Source organism: Phalangium opilio, unplaced genomic scaffold, assembly GCF_054372755.1.
Source record: "Phalangium opilio isolate 3A_F unplaced genomic scaffold, DU_Popi_V2 ptg000390l_1, whole genome shotgun sequence".
NCBI classification, from domain to species: domain Eukaryota; kingdom Metazoa; phylum Arthropoda; class Arachnida; order Opiliones; family Phalangiidae; genus Phalangium; species Phalangium opilio.
In genome coordinates this window covers 9240004-9258687 of record NW_028324234.1, presented here as the reverse complement: position 1 = coordinate 9258687, position 18684 = coordinate 9240004, and the positions used below count along the sequence as shown (strand labels likewise).

The 18684-nt window shown below is 38.8% G+C and overlaps 1 non-coding gene across 1 annotated transcript; it reads right to left on the bottom strand.

The window, feature by feature from the left end:
- Nucleotides 1-13381: 13381 nt before the first annotated feature.
- TRNAE-UUC (transfer RNA glutamic acid (anticodon UUC)) lies at nt 13382-13453 on the bottom strand. The gene has a single exon. It is a non-coding gene; the product is annotated as a tRNA-Glu (tRNA).
- Nucleotides 13454-18684: the final 5231 nt, after the last annotated feature.

Genomic DNA, 18684 nt, shown 5'->3' with positions numbered 1-18684 from the left:
GTAAGTCAATAACAACAGACACACACACCCACAGACACGATCGTTACAGAACCTCTCCGTGACATACGTCACTCGGAGAGGTAATATATACGTTTAAGTAATAAGGCAAGAAGAAATAACAGAAAATAGATGCGAAGGATATGTTAATGTTAAGCAGTAGTATCACGCAACTTTTCAAATCCGCCACCATTTTAAAATAATAAGGAATAGCGTTCGCCTATTTCAACCGTTTTTTCTCCGATTTAAAACACTGGTGTCCAATATCCTATTGACTGTCATTGTGGCTTTTCGCGTTCGATGTGCCGCCATCTTTGAAAATGGTGACCAAAAATGGAAAAAATACGTTTTAGGAATAACTTTTTCACTAAAATTTAGCATACTGGTTCGCTTCGTACTAAAGAGAGCTTTATGGCCTTTGGGGTTCAATTTACCGCCATCTTGTAAAAAGGCGGTCTGAACAGTGTCCCGATGAGAAACACCGGTTGTATTTCCGCTATTATAGGTATATATGATAAATTTGGGTGATTTGCTCGGATGTGCCATCAATTTCAGTTTAGTATCGAAATATTATTTTTACGCATTCATTTCATATAAGAAGAGGAGAAAACAATCCTGATTTCTATACCAGCAGTAAAATAATTTGAATCCCACTGTGTCCCTTAATAATAGTTCTTGTCGATCGAAAACAATTCTCCGATGAATACGAAAGTTGAAATAGAAAGACTAATTAGCCACAAGATTAGAGATCCACTGACAACTTTGATTGTCAAAAGTGATAATTCCTCCGGAGGTCTTCTCCATCTTGACATCTCATAAATAATTTTCTTCGGTATGGATTTATAGTGGATCAAGTTCTGGCCCATAATATTCATGACCCTGTGAATGTTAAAATCAGAAAGTTTCACGATTTAAAAACGGAGTCTGAAACTTAAGTGGAGAGGTGAGCGATTCGGTTTTAGCCCCTAACGCGAAGCTTGGAGGGGCTTCTAATGTGAACTTCGGTGGGTATTATTAGTTTCTGATGTAAAGTAATTTGTCTGAAAAACACTTACGATCTGATGACCAATTCCTTGATATCTTGCCTGACACGGAAGGACTCTATGTAAATGAAAAAAATCTCTCCAGTAACTGTGTTCTCCAATGTAAAACTCCAACTTTTTCTCTTGCATTTGTATTCTTTCTTCATCAAATCATGCAGTTCATCCCTGGTAGTTAAGTAAAACCACGCCTTATTCTCGATGGGCCGATTGTATTCGCAATTGTACACTTCAGTGGAGTCCTCCAACAAGATGTTCAACTTGCAGCTTCTCATTTCCGGATCTAAATGGTGTACGCTTCCGTGGCCTGGAACGAGAAATCACAAATCAAATTTTACATTATAAGGGCTACTTTCCTTTTATCTCACTGGTAATTCCTAGTTGCAAAAAAAACAATACTTCAGCGAAGTACCCTCGAAAACCCAGATATTTCCGTTTAGTCGTCATGTTTAAAACATCATTTAAGCTGTCAAATACCAAATATTCTTTAAGAGCGAAATTTGTTTTCATGTGGCCAGAAATTTCGAAGCTCAAAAGAAGGGTTCCAAGTAGCCAAGAACCGCACAAAATTATCCAAGGAAGGTTCTTAGAAAGTCTGTTTAAAGCTAGAAATATTAAGCAGTGTTAAAACCAAGAAAATTGCATTAATCATTAATACTAATTATTCCATTTGCCAAAAATGTTGGAAAGAATTTCCAACAGTAACAGAATCATTTCGGAAACGTGAAATGTTCTTCTCCTTTCGAAGTCATTCTTATCCTTGGTTTTCCACATCAAGAGACAAAAGAGAAAAATAGCGGATAGCAAAAGAATACCTGCCTGCTTCAATTAAAGTAGTTGTAATGTAATACTTTCTCATCTAGAAATAAAAAAATCTGCTAGAAACCAGGGTTAAAGTCCAAAAAACCCGGTTTAGAATCGAAAATCTGAGCCCAAAGGGCCATGGTTTTCTTTTTGGATTTTACCCACCATGAAAAGCTACTTAACAATTTTTAATTATCCTGAATTTAAATGCAATAAGATTTCTTTCTAAAGACAGTTTTATTATTGTTTCAACTTTAAAATAAAATTTGAAATTTTTTATTATTTACGTCAGTTATTTACTGTCGTCTCTTGCTTGACAATAGGAGTAGCCTATTTAGTGGTATGAAAGCCAACTCGAATACAGCACTCGTGAACGCAAGCTCCCACGCCAACTTGTAGCGCAATATTCGAGTTGGCTATGGAGAAACAGAAAGGCACGCCCACATACCAAGGGTTGCTTCTTACTGGTTATAATATTATGTCACACAAGTGGCGCGAAAATAGTGCTCCTCCTATGCCTTTTGGACAGGTGGATTGCATTCATAGTAAGTCATTAACCCTTAAGTCTTTCCAGAAAAATATCAATAGACCGACTGAAGCTAACGATACTTATACGTCCCAGATGTGGGTACCTACCGTCCTGTTTAGTAATGGACGGTAGAAATACTAAAATTTACTAACTTTCCAGTCGATCATTAGGAACTGTAGACTTGTGGATTCTTGTATGACTGGATTAGAAATAACGATGGCTTCCTCGTAACCAAAGAAAATTAGCGAGTCACTCCTTCGAGTTTTTGTTATCGGGTTTACCAGCATTTTTCCAAAAGGGAAAACTGTTCTGTCAATGTGCAAAATCTGAAGGAAAAAAACGTGGTGTACCTTGGTAAATATAAGATTTACGATTAGGTAGTTTAATTTGTTGCTTTGTACTTACGCTGTCCGAGAGATTGGCATACTCTTTCACTGTTAATTCTATCCACACCTCAGTTTTATTAAGGATTAACTTATTTTCCAAGTCAGAATTTTCCTAAGCAAATATTCCTGAACTTGGTACATGAAACTCGCTTACATGAAACACGTGTTTAAACGTGTTGAGGCTTGTTTTATACCAAAATTTCAACTCAAAACCTGTTTTAAGAGGAACTTTGTAGCAAACCAAGCCTCATAAAACACAAAATATTATTAAAAGTACTTACAACGAATTTAAAGACCTCATCACCCAACATGCATCCGCATTAACAAATGAAGTTCCTAATAGAAAATATAAATTTTGTTATTACGTATATATCTCTTAAATAGTCGATGCTATATCGTCTCTCTTCAATGTGATACTTCATCACCAGATAATAATTTCTAATCAGAATTTCAATGAATGTTCTGCCCACTCGTATATTGATTGACTTAGATTGTACGTTATTTAATTGATCAGTTAACACTTATAAATTAGCAAAAGTATTTGAACTACTCGTGGTTTTTTTAAATTCCCATATTTCTATATCATAGTTATATTTGAGCGATGACTCTATTTGAAAGTAGTATTGTAAAGCTTTTCAATCCTAGCAATATTGTTTAAGCAACAATTAGGGGCTCTACACTACTTATGATATAAAAGAGTTAACGTTTTTGCTTTAAATAATTTCAAAGCTATTAAAAAACACAAAAAAAAAACAGTTTTTACTATGAAATCACTAACAAAGGCATTTCAGGTCAACTCCAAATTTTCCAGACTCCTCGCAATTTCATTGGACAACGAGTTAAATCTTTGAGAGTACTTTTAGGTTAGCAACAGTCGGGTTAAATTCATATCTCTTTAACACGTTTAACGATCATTGAGTGGATTGCAGGTAATCCCAGGGCCAAAGTGCTTATGAAATTTCGATCAATATCATAATGTTTTAAGTTTCAAATAAAATTTTGCTAACAATTGCTTATATCATTTAAAACAAGAAATCGATAAAAAGTATACTTAATAAACATCTAGGCTCAGAAGAAAACGTAAAAAAACTTGACACTGTTATTGACAGGTTGGTTTTTGTTATTCTTGTTTCGAGTCTTAAATGTAAAAATTAACGTATGGAAAATTGTTAAATTCCACTTTAAAGTCATTCGGTAACGTGGTTTTTGGAATGGGTTCAGCTCATAGATTTATTTTTTATCAAGGAAACTTGGTACAAAATCTTGGAGTTTTCACATTTGCACGAATTTCAAATGATTGATGATACGCCAAGTAGAAGTTCTCATAATGAGATAATACAACATTCACAGTTGGTATTAAAATCAATAGGAAAAACCAAGAAATAAATTAATTTAAAAAGACGACTTGATGAAATAATTATATCGAAAACATGCATCAGATCATAATTGTTTTTGTTTCTATCAGTAAATTTGGGATTTGTTTTAAAAAATTTAGTATATAAAAGGCAATACGCCAGATTCGAAACTTTAAATAATGTATTACCATTTATCTTGACCCCAAATCTTAACGTATATCTTTGCAATTTCTAAAAATAGTGAATTAATTTTAAATAGAAACGATTCTTCGCATTAACAGCACGTTCAACTTCAAATATATATTTCTAACATAATGACATTTTTCCATTTCGTTTCACCTTAATAGGAAATATAAGAGAGTGACAATTACGGTTTGATCTAAGGCCATGTTTCACTATAAATACATTTAACATTGATTTTCGCAAGTGCACTCAGGCTTGCAATTATGTTTACCTGTTGTTTATTCAGCCATGAAATTGATTTTTCGCGACGCAGGTTGTTTTCGCAAAACGAAAATATTAAAAATCAATAAGACCGGGAGAAGTTCATGCAGATCCATGAATTTGCAAATCTTAGCTATTTGGGGTTTTCCCAATTAGAATCAATTACAATATATAAAAAACGTCTTGGTTTTCACCAAGGCCGAAAAAACAAACGATATGTGTGAGGTTTATCAATTGGCTGAAGTTCAGATATTGCAATTTTTTTAGTTATTTTTATCCATTTAATCCTTAATCAATATTAAATTCAATCAACTGATTTTACTGTTAATCGATCCATTCCCTCTAAATTAATTGAAAAAATTACATATCTACGCTTTTGCAAGAACAATTACATTTTCCGAAAACATTTTATCATGAAATTATTTATTTTGAAGGGAGTACGTTTTGAGGGATCAATAGTGAATATTTGAAATACTCTGTCTAAAAAGACCAGGCGAACTTTGACATAATTTGAAAGGAAAATGTAAATATTTAATAGTGGATGTCAAACCAGGGTGTTGCGCGAATTCATACATTTAATTTCGTATATCGAAATGCTACATTTCTAACGTCGCGACTATGAAAGAAAGGTTGAACTGCAATTTCTCTCTTCGTACTTTAGACTTTCTTGGTCATAACTCAGTCTTCATTTGAAACGTCACCACCCCTTTCTACATTGTTGGCGTTACTTGTACACCGGCAACGTATTACGCGTAATCATTTTAGCACGCGTAAAGACCATTTCGGAAAACACACAGTGGCGAAGCCATCATTGGTTATTCTCCCTCGCACCAAGGGTCACCGCCAGACGGTAACAAAGTTGACTACAGGTAGGAGGCTAGTCAACTCGCACTGCCTATAGCGGTGCTTCTAGGCAAGAGAGAGAGAAGACTTCAACGGTGGCATCACCCCTGTGTTTTAATTATCTGTATGTAATTTCCAAAATGGCCCACTCACTTACAAATGTACACCGATTAGACTGAGTGATCGGTCCTTCAGGCGCTAGCAAGTTCAAGCCACAACCATAATCATTCTTGAACACGAATGTTTTATAGTTTTAGGTTATTAAGGTTGGTGGGCAAGTCCGGAGAGTCATGTACCGTTCACTGATGTGAAAATGTTTCGACCTATTCACTAACATTGGCTGAGTGTGTTACGACGGCTCAGATGACCCATACACTGGAACCACTGGTGATTGTAAAATTTTATATATTGGGAAAATGGAGGAAGGGGGGGGTTAAGTTAAGTGTGACCTTCTTCGTTTAACTGGTAATGAATGGAAATGAATATAACAAGCCGTTGGTACTGAAACGTATTTCTTTTTATGTAATCTTTACCTATACCTTTAGTTATATTCTTACCGATATCATATTTTTACAGTGCTACAGATAGCTACCTACTAACAAAAACCACACAGGACATCAGTCTTCTTAGCAACTTACCGATTGAATTTTTTTTTTTGATGCAAACTTGAAAATTTGTCAAGCCAGCAACAATAAATTTCTGTCCTTCAAGGTGCTTACATGAAATCCCATCAAAATAATTAATTTCATGTTAAAATGTTTTCGGAAAATGTAATACACCACTTCGACATTCTGTTGTGCGCATGCCCGATGCCCCGCGCTCGAAGCGCCTCAAGGGGAAAGACTGGAAACTGCTCTTTGTTACCCCTACTAGCAAAAGCGCAACCCCACGCGGTTTTTTTCCCTGCCCATCTTAATAAGTACTAGTTCGCAGTTGCCCGCTGTGGCGCCCTAGGTAATGTCAAAGTGGTGTATTGTTCTTGAAAAAGCGTAGATATGTAATTTTTTCAATTAATTTAGAGGGAATTGATCGATTAACAGTAAAATCAGTTGATTGAATTTAATATTTTTTAAAGATTAAATGGATAAAAATAACTAAAAAAATTTGCAATATCTGGAACTTCAGCCAATTGATAATCCTCACACATATCGTTTGTTTTTTCGGTCTTGGTCCAAACCAAGACGTTTTTTTATAATATCTGTCACTTCAGTCTTAATGTGATTAAATTTTGAATAATTATTTTAGCTTTACTGTCATACATTTGGGGTTGAAAGAAGAACTTATATATCGTTAATTACATTTAACTCATATAAAAAACATAGATTTCGATAAGCATATAATTTGTACTTTATTTAAGAAAAAGTTTAAAAATTACAATATTTAAAATATAGAATAAAAATGTTTATTTGTTTCGTACACTCTATACTGTAAACATATACAGTGTGGTCGAGATCAGACCAACACCTTCCTCTATGTACAACCCCCAATACTACCAACGGCTGATGTCTTACTAAATTATACAGCGTGTAAATAAATGTCTGGACTTCATGTTTTATTATATGCAAGTGACAACGAGCGACAAGTTACAAAAAGAATACTGGAGAATATGCCTGAATACAACAAAATATTTTAAAGCACAGTCCTACGATTGGTCTTAGAACGTGGGCCTCAAATTAAAACTTCTCAACTGTTTGGTAAACACATCAACTAAAATATTCGACATTTCTAGAATTGTGTTTGAGGCACTCTTCCAGACGACTGTCCATGTCTTGCAATACATTTGCAAGCAGAAAACTCATGACGCCTGGTAAGACTAATGGTATTGCCGTCTTAGGTAATCCTCGTCCGTTAAGGCATGATGTAAGGGGTATGATAATGCCGGTGGTGATGCCCTTGTAAACTGGCACAAACAGTAGAAAGGCTTAGTCCAACTTCTTGTTCCAAAGCTCTATTATTAATTATTAGCATGAATTGGCTTCAAAACGTGCTACGATGTCAAAATCTCTATCCTCATTACAGACTATACAGTCTCTTCTACATTCACGATCTTGCACTACCGAAATCACGAAGGTGCTCGCCAATGTCGGCAAAGGTGTTTCGCACCGGATGTTGTCGGTGTTGAAACAGTTCGGCATAAAGCACTGCCTTTAGTTGAACGTTACTGCGACTTTCACCCAAAATAAACATCGTGTCCCATTTTTTCCGGTTTGAATTGGTTGTCATTTTGCTAGGAAACGAAACTAACTACTTTAATTCTGCTACTTAGCTGCTACACTGAAGACCCTGTATATCAAAAGGGAACGGAAGTACCTCAAAGTTTTCATTGTTTTCAAAGATTTCCAGATTGAGCGGGTCATGGGGTTTATAGTAGTGAAGGTTGCTTTGACTTTCGGCACGTGACACCGCGGTATGTTTTTGGTGCTCCAATGTCCTCTCCCGATAGGTCCAAAAAATTACCATCCTGGTTTTTCGTCTCAGCGTTGCGATATTGCCGGTCCCATTGGAAATACAAGGTCTGTATTGTTAAGGTTTAGAAATAAGAGGTTTTTATAAACTGGTCCTCAGGATTAGTGACCCCTAACGTCTATAAAAAATAAACTGGTCCTTATTACCATGCCCCTTACCTTAATATTCTTTCTACTGGTCCCATTCTAAAATTTTTTGTTGATTTATATAGGCGCTAGCCCACTTGCGAGAAGGTTCAAGGTAGTTTGACCATAGAGGATAGGTTTGACTAAATTGACTCTGCGAGACCTTAAAATTCCAATCGTGCCGAGACTGCCGACTGCCGCGTAGTTTTACATCTAACCTAATACCACTACCAAAACTTGGTACCACTTGGAAAGCCCTTTATTTGTGTCTAAACTCTAGAGTGATGCGGTTTATTGTGTTTGAAAGAGAAAAGTTAGAGTAGAAATTGGAAGGAAGCTTGAATTTTTAAACTGATAGTTTGGTCGCCATATTGGAAAATGGCCGCCGTGAATGCTAGGTACAGTATATTTCACCATGTTGTTGGATAGTTATGAAAATTGATAGATATTATAATCAGAGCTGTGTAAACCTCATAGTAAAATATTGAAGCTTTTCATATGATAGTTAGGCCGCAATGTTGGAAAATGGCCGCCGGGAATGTCATTTAGATACAGTATATTCTTCAAAAATCATGAAAATTGGTAATAATTATGTCGAAGACTGTCTTAACATCATTATTGAATACTGAAGACGTGCTACTTATAGTTTGGGCGCCATCTTGGAAAATGATTGCTAGAAATACTAAATATATTTCAAACATAAATCTTTTCTAAATTCCTAGAATGAGTAGATGATTTTCATTAGCGTAATAAACACCAAAAAATAGCCATCTCCAAGTCGATATTATCGACGCCATCTTTAAAAAAGGCCACTCGAAAATTATTACCCTAAATTCTGAGAGAAAGAAAAGTTATTCAAAGGGCTCTGCCCCATTGGACCGAAACCAGTCCCAATCAACCGAAAAACCCGCACTTTTCCGGGTTTCGGATTCGGTCCATTGGGACAAGAATGTATGCGCATATACACCCGATGGAACTAAAATGAATTTAATTCCCGGAAGCGCAAAGATTGCATCTTTGCAAGCAAACAATTTCTTTGACTTATAATAAAATAATGGTCAAAGAAATTGAGCACCATACGCGATCATTCTGTAAAATATTAAGCACCTATTTTAGTTTAGAAGAACTAAAGACTTTCAGATCGCCGAAAATTTTTAAAGGGAATTGTAGTTTTTTTTTTATTATTTTAAGTCATATTTATCACGTTATCAGCTAATTAATAGGAGAATATTTTGGAAAAGGTGGCAGCTAACTATTAGGAGAATGTTTTAGAAAAGGTGGCAGCTAATTAGTAGGAGAATATTTTGGAAAAGGTGGCAGCTAATTAATAGGAGAATATTTTGGAAAAGGTGGCAGCTAATTAATAGGAAAATATTTAGGAAAAGGTGGCAATTATTTAATAGGAGAATATTTTGGAAAAGGTGGCAGCTAACTATTAGGAGAATATTTTGGAAAAGGTGGTAGCTAATTAGCAGGAGAATGTTTTGGAAAAGGTGGTAGCTCATTAATAGGAAAATATTTAGGAAAAGGTGGCAACTAATTAATAGGAGAATATTTTGGAAAAGGTGGCAACGAATTATTGGAACCATTGTTTTGGGAAAGGTGGCAGCTAACTATTAGGAGAATATTTTGGAAAAGGTGGTAGCTAATTAGTAGGAGAATGTTTTGGAAAAGGCGGTAGCTAAGTAATAGGAAAATAACCTAACCGAACCGAACCTAACCGAATCGAAACCAAAATATTAAAATTTTAATTTAAAACTTAAAAATTAATGGAACTACCATTAAGATTATACTTCATTTTAAGCACAATTTGTTTATTAATTCTAAATATCTCTTGCCTTGAAAGGAATGAAAGTGAGCGTTTTAATTAGTATCACGAAACATTTAATTTATATATTTTAAAACTACACCACCGAATCGCTGACGGCTATCGTGTTTCAAGTTATATTGATGTATTTTTAGGGCATATTCGGACGATTGGGATTTTGGTCCATCGGGAATATAGCCATTGGGCTAGATTTTGAAATTCTAGCCAAACATTTTCTGTCGAATGCGATTTTGTCCATTGAGATTCGGTTGAATGGGAACCCCCCATTCAAAGCTGTAATTCTCAACATGTTGATTAGGGTTTATAATTTAATATGGGAGTTCATACATTCTCGTGTTGTTAAAGATTAGATTTAAGACAAATCTCTGATAGTTCGTTCATATTCATCTCGTCAGCCTGAAATCTTTTCACCATAATTGCATGTCAGATGCTTTGATTAAGCACAGCACCTAGCTGGGGGCTCATCATATTCCAAATTGAACCTGCGGAAACGCCGCCAAGGCAAACGGGATCGGCCAGCGGACCCGACAAACGCCCCTTGAGCAGGTGACAGAAGCTGAACACCGTCAGCGGCGAGCCCAGCCAGAAGGTGGTCGGTGACAGACAGCAGGAGGCTCGAGGGGACGGAGGATTTCCCTCCATCACATCAGTGCCACACGACCAAAACAATGTATCCGCAACCCTCAGAAGGTTGCCAATAGCGGGTTGAGCCAATTAAGGCAACACCTGGGCGGGGCGAAGCGGCCGAGCAAAACCTTCAGCGAACGGGACAAGGAACGGTCTGAACCAAGGGCGAACTCGAGCAACTCCTGAACCGGCACACCGAACTCGGGCCCCCTCCTCCACAAGAAGCCCTTTTGCTCTAATCCATCACAGCTAGTACAGCGACTATGACCACGCAATGCTGAGCAAACTAATTCGGTTCGTCTACATCCACAGTTCTTCACACAAGAGGTTCCGCAGTTACAGATAATGAGTATTAAACGTTAGTCTTGAATGGCGTGAATGGGAATTAGGATTCGGGATCGCGAACCCATCCCCATTCTTCGCGGTTTAAATCGTTTCCTAGCCATTGTAGTAGCGGAATGTCTTGGCTGTTTTGCTACACTACCACACCCGAATTGAAAAGTCTTCAGTCTTAAACCTGAAATCAAAACCACACCAAGAAGAGAATCTCAAATCGAGACATTTGAGAAAAAAGGTTCAGAGAACAATTTACATGCTGTAACTGGATGTGGTTATGATAAGGCGCGGTTTAAAGTAACGACAGAAAATCCACCTCTTACAAATACGTTGAGAGTTTTTGATGAAAATATTAAGTCAACAAGAGCTAGGAAACGATTTGATCCCGAACAGTGGGGATGGGTTCGCTGTCGCTAAAGTCAAGGACCCATTCATACCACTCTGATTCCTGCATCAGATATAGCTTTGCTTTTCTTTGTTTCAGATTTAAGGATAGTTATCTTTCAGTGACACTTTTAAAGATGGGGTCGATAACTTAGACTTGGAAATAGTTATTTTTAAGGTGATTAATACGTTTATGAAAATCATCTACTCAGTAAAGAAATATCGAAAAAATTTATATATCGGTAATACATTTGGTATTTCACGCAGTCATTTTCCAAGATGGCGCCCAAACTATCAGTATCACGTCTTCAATATTCAAGTGCGATGTTTAGACGGTCTTCAACAATAAATTTACCAATTTTCATAATTTTTGAAAAGTATATTGTATCTAAATGACATTCCCGGCGGCCATTTTGCAACATGGTGGCCAAACTATCTCATGAATGGCTTCAATATTTTACTATGGGGCTCACACAGCTTTTATTATAATATCTATAAATTTTCATAATTTTCCAACAACATATTAAAATAAACTGTACCTAGCATTCACGGCGGCCATTTTCCAGTATGGCGACCAAACTGTCAAACACAGAGCTGTGAAATTTTACTATGATGTTCATGTGGTTACATTCAAAATATGCACCAATTATCGTAATTTTTGAAGAAGAATGTGGAATACATTGATGCTGACATTCCGGGCGGCCATTTTCCAGTATGGCGACCAAACTGTCAAACACAGAGCTGTGAAATTTTACTATGATGTTCATGTGGTTACATTCAAAATATGCACCAATTATCGTAATTTTTGAAGAAGAATGTGGAATACATTGATGCTGACATTCCGGGCGGCCATTTTCCAAGATGGCGGCGAAAGCTCGCGCTCTACAGCAGGGGACTTTTAGTATATTTTTGTTGGGTCAAAAACAACCCATGTACAAATTTTCATCTTTATGTTCAAATGTTCTAGGTCAAGCCCTTTTTTAGCCTATCTGTCCTGGCCTACAACCGTATTCTTAGTCTACCAGTATGATTTGTAACATTTGTCCATATCAAAGCTGAATCATACCTCGCCACACAAAAAGCAAATGTCCCCAAAACATAGAAGCCACAACCCAATAACACATTAATCAAAAATGTCTTGACTAGAATCAAGACCTAAAAAGTATCGATAAGACTGAGGTTTTCACTTGTCTGAAGGATCAGATATTAATTTTTCTTTTGAAACTTAAATGCATGCTTAAGAAAAAACAACGTTCCATTACCGTTTTCCGTTGAAATAAATTATTTTACTGGTAATCAATTTCAAAAATTTACTTATCTCGATTTTTCGACCACAATTCCATTCCCCGAAAACATTTTATCATTACATTAATTACTTTTGGGAGATAACGTGTCAAAATAACCTATAAAACAATAAAAAACTGTAATAGTGGTCTGTTTAGCCATGACAACAGCCTTTTAAAAGTAACAAGGACTATATAACCCTTTCGAGACTAACAGGACCTGAGCAAACTATAGCTTAACCTGCTACTAGCACGACCAGGGAGAATTGATGTAAACTGGGGTCCTATTCTGAGACGTTCGTTAGCGCTACTAGACCATATTGGATCTGCTTGGGTTTTCACAATTGAGCTCCTAGTATCGTTTCTTAATAAAGAATTTAGAAAACTGACATCCGATACAAGGAATTGAACCCGGGCCTTCTGGTTTAAAGCTGGATATCCTAGGCACTAGACCATATCGGATCCCTTTCGTTTGTCACAATTGCGCTCCCATCGTTTCTTCATAAAGTCTTTAGAAAACTGACCTCCGATATCGGGAATTGAACCCGGTCCTTCTGGGTGAAAGCCATATATCCTAGCCACTAGACCATACCAGAACTGCTTGGGTTTACACAATTGAGCTCCTAGTATCGTTAATTAATAAAGAATTTAGAAAACTGACATCCGATCCAGGGACTTGAATCCGGGCTTTCTGGGTGAAAGCCAGATATCCTAGCCACTAGACCATATTGGATCTGCTTGGGTTTTCACAATTGAGCTGCTAGTATCGTTTCTTAATAAAGAATTTAGAAAACTAACCTCCGATATCGTGAATTGAACCCGGGCCTTCTGGGTGAAACCAGATATCCTAGCCACTAGGGCATATCGGATCTGCTTGGGTTCACACAATGGAGCTCCTAGTATCGTTGATTAATAAAGTTTTTGGAAAACTGACCTCCGATACCGGGAATTGAACCCGGGCCTTCTGGGTGAAAGCCAGATATCCTAGCCACTAGACCATATCGGAACTGTTTGGTTCCTAAAAATTGAGCTCCTAGAATCGTTGATTAATAAAGTTTTTTGAAAACTGACCTCCGGTACAGGGAATTCAATTCGGGCCTTCTGGGTGAAAGCCAGAAATCTTAGCCACTAGACCATATCGGATCTGCTTGGGTTCTCACAATTGAGCTCGTAGTATCGTTTTTGAAAACTGACATCCGATAAAGGGACTTTAATCCGGTTCTTCTGCGTGAAAGCCAGATATCCTAGCCACTAGACCATATTGGATGGATCTGCTTATGTTTTCACAATTGAGCTGCTAGTATCGTTTCTTAATAAAGAATTTAGAAAACTAACCTCCAATACCGGGAATTGAACCCGGGCCTTCTGGGTGAAAGCCAGATATCCTAGCCACTAGGACATATCGGATCTGCTTGGGTTTACACAATGGAGCTCCTAGTATCGTTGATTAATAAAGTTTTTGGAAAACTGACCTCCGATACCGGGAATTAAACCCGGGCCTTCTGGGTGAAAGCCAGATATCATCGCCACTAGACCATACCAGAACTGCTTGGGTTTACACAATGGAGCTCCTAGTATCGTTGATTAATAAAGTTTTTGGAAAACTGACCTCCGATTCCGGGAATTGAACCCAGGCCTTCTGGGTGAAAGCACGATATCCTAGCCACTAGACCTTATCGGATCTGTTTGGTTTCTAAAAATTGAGCTCCTAGTATCGTTGATAAATAAAGAATTTTGAAAACTGACATCCGATATAGGAACTTGAATCCGGGCCTTCTGGGTGAAAGCCAGATATCCTAGCCACTAGACCATACCAGAACTGCATGGGTTTACACAATTGAGCTCCTAGTATCGTTTCTTAATAAAGAATTTAGAAAACTGCCCTCCGATACCGGGAATTTTATGCTGCAAAGGGTTGCTTTCAAAACTACTTTGATTATTTTTAATGCGAATAGGCAAATTATTAGAGTATTTTTTCGAGACTTTTTTAATATTTCCTTATATATAAGCTTTAGTTGAGTTAAAGGTTCATTCGTTTATTGAAATGGAAGTCGACTGGATACAAACCTCTAAAGAAAAAACGTTCCCCTTATTCCGCGGACATTAAAAATACTGTCAGAAATAGAAATTACTGGCGTTGTTTTTTTGTTGAATGCCAAGTTACAATGGCAACGGAAGAAAAATCTGCAATTTATATAAAAAATAATCACAATCATGCCATCGCCTATTTGCAAACCATTAAAAAGCGGGCCATGGAAAAAATGAAAGAAAAAGTTACGGCCAATCCTTTGGAATCGATAAACCAAGTAAGTTTGGAAAATCTATTTGTGAAAGGTGCTCAGGTGGCCGGCTCTAAGCCTATGTGTTTAGGTTAGGTTAGGTTATTATCCTATTAATTAGCTACCACTTTTTCCAAAACATTCTCCTACTAATTAGTTTTCACCTATTCCTAAATATTCTCCTACTAATTAGCTGCCACCTTTTTCAAAATATTTTCCTAATAGTTAGCTGCCACCTTTTCCAAATCAATGGTTCCTTTAATTCGTTGTCACCTTTTCCAAAATATTCTCCTATTAATTAGCTGCAACCTTTTCCAAAATATTCTCCTAATAGTTAGCTGCCACCTTTTCCTAAACATTCTCCTACTGGATATGTAAAACATATCATTTATAATAAAACAAAAAAATTCTCTTTGAACTTATTAACAAATGTTTTATGCTGAATTGGGACAAAAGAAATTGGGGAAAAGACATAGTGTTGGGTCAAATGGGATTGGGAGATATGGGAATTGGGAGAAATGGTTTGGGTTAAATGGGAGTAAATCATTTCAAATTCTGTTTTCTTATCTATAATCTTGTTGGCCATTGCAACTTCGCGGGCGGTGTGTTAGCAAAATAAAACTCGCCTGCTCCCGAAACTGGAACCCCAACTGCTGATTCGCAGGAAAACTACCACGTGACAAGGATTTCACGCTTCTCGCTAAGCGAGACGCGAGAAATATCTGTCTCGGCTAGATCGATTGTCGCGCTTAGTTCTCGCGCGAATTTTTAAATTTGTTGCGTCTCGCGAACGATTCTCGCGGTCCTGCAACCCTGGATACAAAAGCCACTCACCGAAATAAGATGCATAACCGTTGATTTTTCAGAAAGGAGACGTTATAGAATCACTGTGGTCAATTATCATATTTGCTAAAAGTGACATTCCTCTGCCAGAGGAAGATGATATTGAGAAACTAAAACATCTTAGTGAGTTGTGGAAGGCGTTCAGAATGACAGAAAAGCCATTGTGGGCCGAAGACCGAACTGTCCTTAAAGTTATTTTCTAGCTAATGAAATTTGTAAAAAGTAGGCATAAAAATAGACTCGGTTACAGGCTTATTCAGGTTAGTTTATGTTCAGCCCTTTAGGGGCGTTTTCACATTCACCCGACCTGTAATGTAGTCTGCTCTATTGTCAACTAGTTTCAGTTCTCTGAAGTTGTCTAAGTGATAAGTTCGCTTATGTTATTATGTCATTATTACTATTTATATTTTGGAAATAAAATACACTGCACCGGACTAGGTTCGACTTGGTATTCATTGATAGAATTCAAGAACCTTAACATGGTAGCAGAGCGTGGTTCTTAGACGGATTGCTCTCAGGGTGGACCAAGGCTTAACACCTCGGTAAAGTCGATTAATTCAATATGGCGGAAGGGAACGAAGGTACGACAGCTTTTGAATTCAAGAAATTATCCGATGATAATTATACTTTATGGAAATTCAACATGAAAATGGCGTTACTGGACTTTGGCCTATGGGGCATTGTCAATGAGACTGAAGAACCTCCTGCAGAATCAGCACGAGCAGAAGAAAGGGAAAGATATCGTCTACGACAGGAGCGAGCACTATCGAAGATTCCCATGGCAGTTGATGATGAACATAAGCATCTAATAGAATCCTGTTACACAGCTGTAGAAGCTTGGAAGCTTCTGGAAGAACAGCATGAGCCCATATCTCGTACATGAATATTGATGTTACGCACAGAACTGCAAAACCTGCGATATACTCCTCCAGAATCAATGGCTGTCTACTTAGCAAAGATGCAAGCGATAGCGACGAAGATGAAGAAAGCCGGCGGCACTATTCCAGACGAAGAGATAGCATATCAGATGATACATATGTTACCAATGGAATACGACGTGGGCTTTACAATTTGTGGGTTTTCCAAAGAAGAATTCACGCCGCAAAAGGTCAAGACGTTACTGACTGTGGAATATGAGCGATTAAAGCAGGAAGCGGAATCGGCGGCATCGGAAGATGCGACATACCATATAGGGCTCTCATCAACGGTCACCGCGAGAACAAACGCTCGTTCTCAAGGACAACGTAACGAAACAAAGAAAGAAGTTGAATGCTACACTTGTCATAAAATCGGCCATTTCTCAACTGTATGTCCTGATAAACAAAAGAAAGAACGGCTAAAGAAGTCAACAAACAAGAAAGGTATTATTATTATTGTTGATGAGGAGGGTACGCGCCCTAGCACCGATGCCAAAGGCATATTGTGCATCCTCGTAATCAGGCCTTGAATAGGCCTGTAGCTGCAGCGTAGCGAAGAATTCGCTCCACCGTGAGAGAGGAGACCCTCGAGGGTTCCAGGGTGTGTGAATCAAAATATTCTAATCTAAGCGAGGCGAAGTAGTCGCACTCGCAAAGTACGTGGGCGGATGTTTCTTCCATCTCCTGACACGACCTACAGAGAGGGTCGTCGGCAAAACCCATCAGATGGAGGTGCCTATTAAGCCGGCAATGCCCGGTCAAAAGACCGGTGGCCAGCCTAATATCCCATCTGCCGAGCGAAATTAGGTCCCTAGCACGAGACCTGCAGGGACCATCGACAAACAACTTTGTCTGTCTCTGGCCCTCCATGCTGTGCCAGAGCTGATTTTGTATGACAGTCAACCTGTCATGCAGACACCGTTTGACGTGCCTGTAGGGGATGGGGACGGCCGGCTCCGGCCCCAAGAGCTTGGCCTCCGCACCCCTTTTCGCAAATCTATCGGCTTGCTCATTGCCATAATATCCGCTATGCCCTGGCACCCAGTACAGCAGAACCCTGTTGCAGGATGCCAGTCGCGCTAGCAGGTCGAGGCAGCTACGCACCAGTTGAGAAGAAATCTGACACTGGTTCAGAGCGTTCAGGGCAGCCTGACTGTCAGAATAAATTCTCACAGTCCGTCCGGTATACCCTTTGTTAATACAGTAATCTGCGCAATAACAGATCGCGGCAATTTCAGCCTGGAACACACTAGCGAAGGTGCCCAGGCAAGCAGAAAAGCCGACCCTTGTGGTTTGACAGTAATAGCCGGCGCCAGCGCCGGAATCAGTCTTGGAGCCATCGGTGAACCAAATGGTTTCACCCCCAGTGCCAAGAGGCAGCAGGTTAGTCCACTCTGCCCGACTGGGGAAGTGGATACTGAATGGCTTAGTGAAATCAAAACTGGTAACGGTTTTGTCAGAGCACATCGTAAGCGACGGCTCAAGTGCGGCGTACTCCCGAAAGAGCTTCGTATGGCTGTAATCCCAAAATCTTGGAACCCAACAGCCACTAATGTTGAGCCTGTAGGCTCCCATGACAGCCTCCTCCTCAATGAAGAGATGAAGAGGAAGCATGTCAAGGAGCACCTCCAGGGAAGCAGTTGGGGTCGATCTCATGGCCCCCGTAACACCAATGCAGGCAAGCCTTTGAAGCTTGCGCAGGGCAGCCTGCACCGTCTTAAGCCGGACCCTTGTCCACCAGACAAGTGCCCCGTAAGATAGTATGGGTCTGATGATCCCAGTATAGAGCCAGTGTACAGCCTTGGGGTTGAGGCCCCAAGTCTGGCCGACAGAGCTCCTGGTCCTCCAGAAGAGCATCTTGGCCTTCTTAATACACCGATCAAGATGCGGCTTCCATGTGAGTCTACAATCAAAAGTCACCCCCAGGTATTTCACCTCGGAGGACTTTGTCAGGACCTGGCCAAAGAAAGAGATATCATTGAACAGATCCTTAGTATTCTTCCTCGTAAAAGGAACAAGGACAGTTTTATCAGGATTAACGGCGAGGTTAACCGCCTGACACCATTGCTCCACGCTAGAGAGAGCAGATCTCATAAGCGCGGCAACAGTATCCGGGAACTTCCCCGTAAAGACTATCGCTACATCGTCTGCATACCCGAAGCAGCAACAGCCCCCAGCACCCCCGAGCCTCCCCAGGA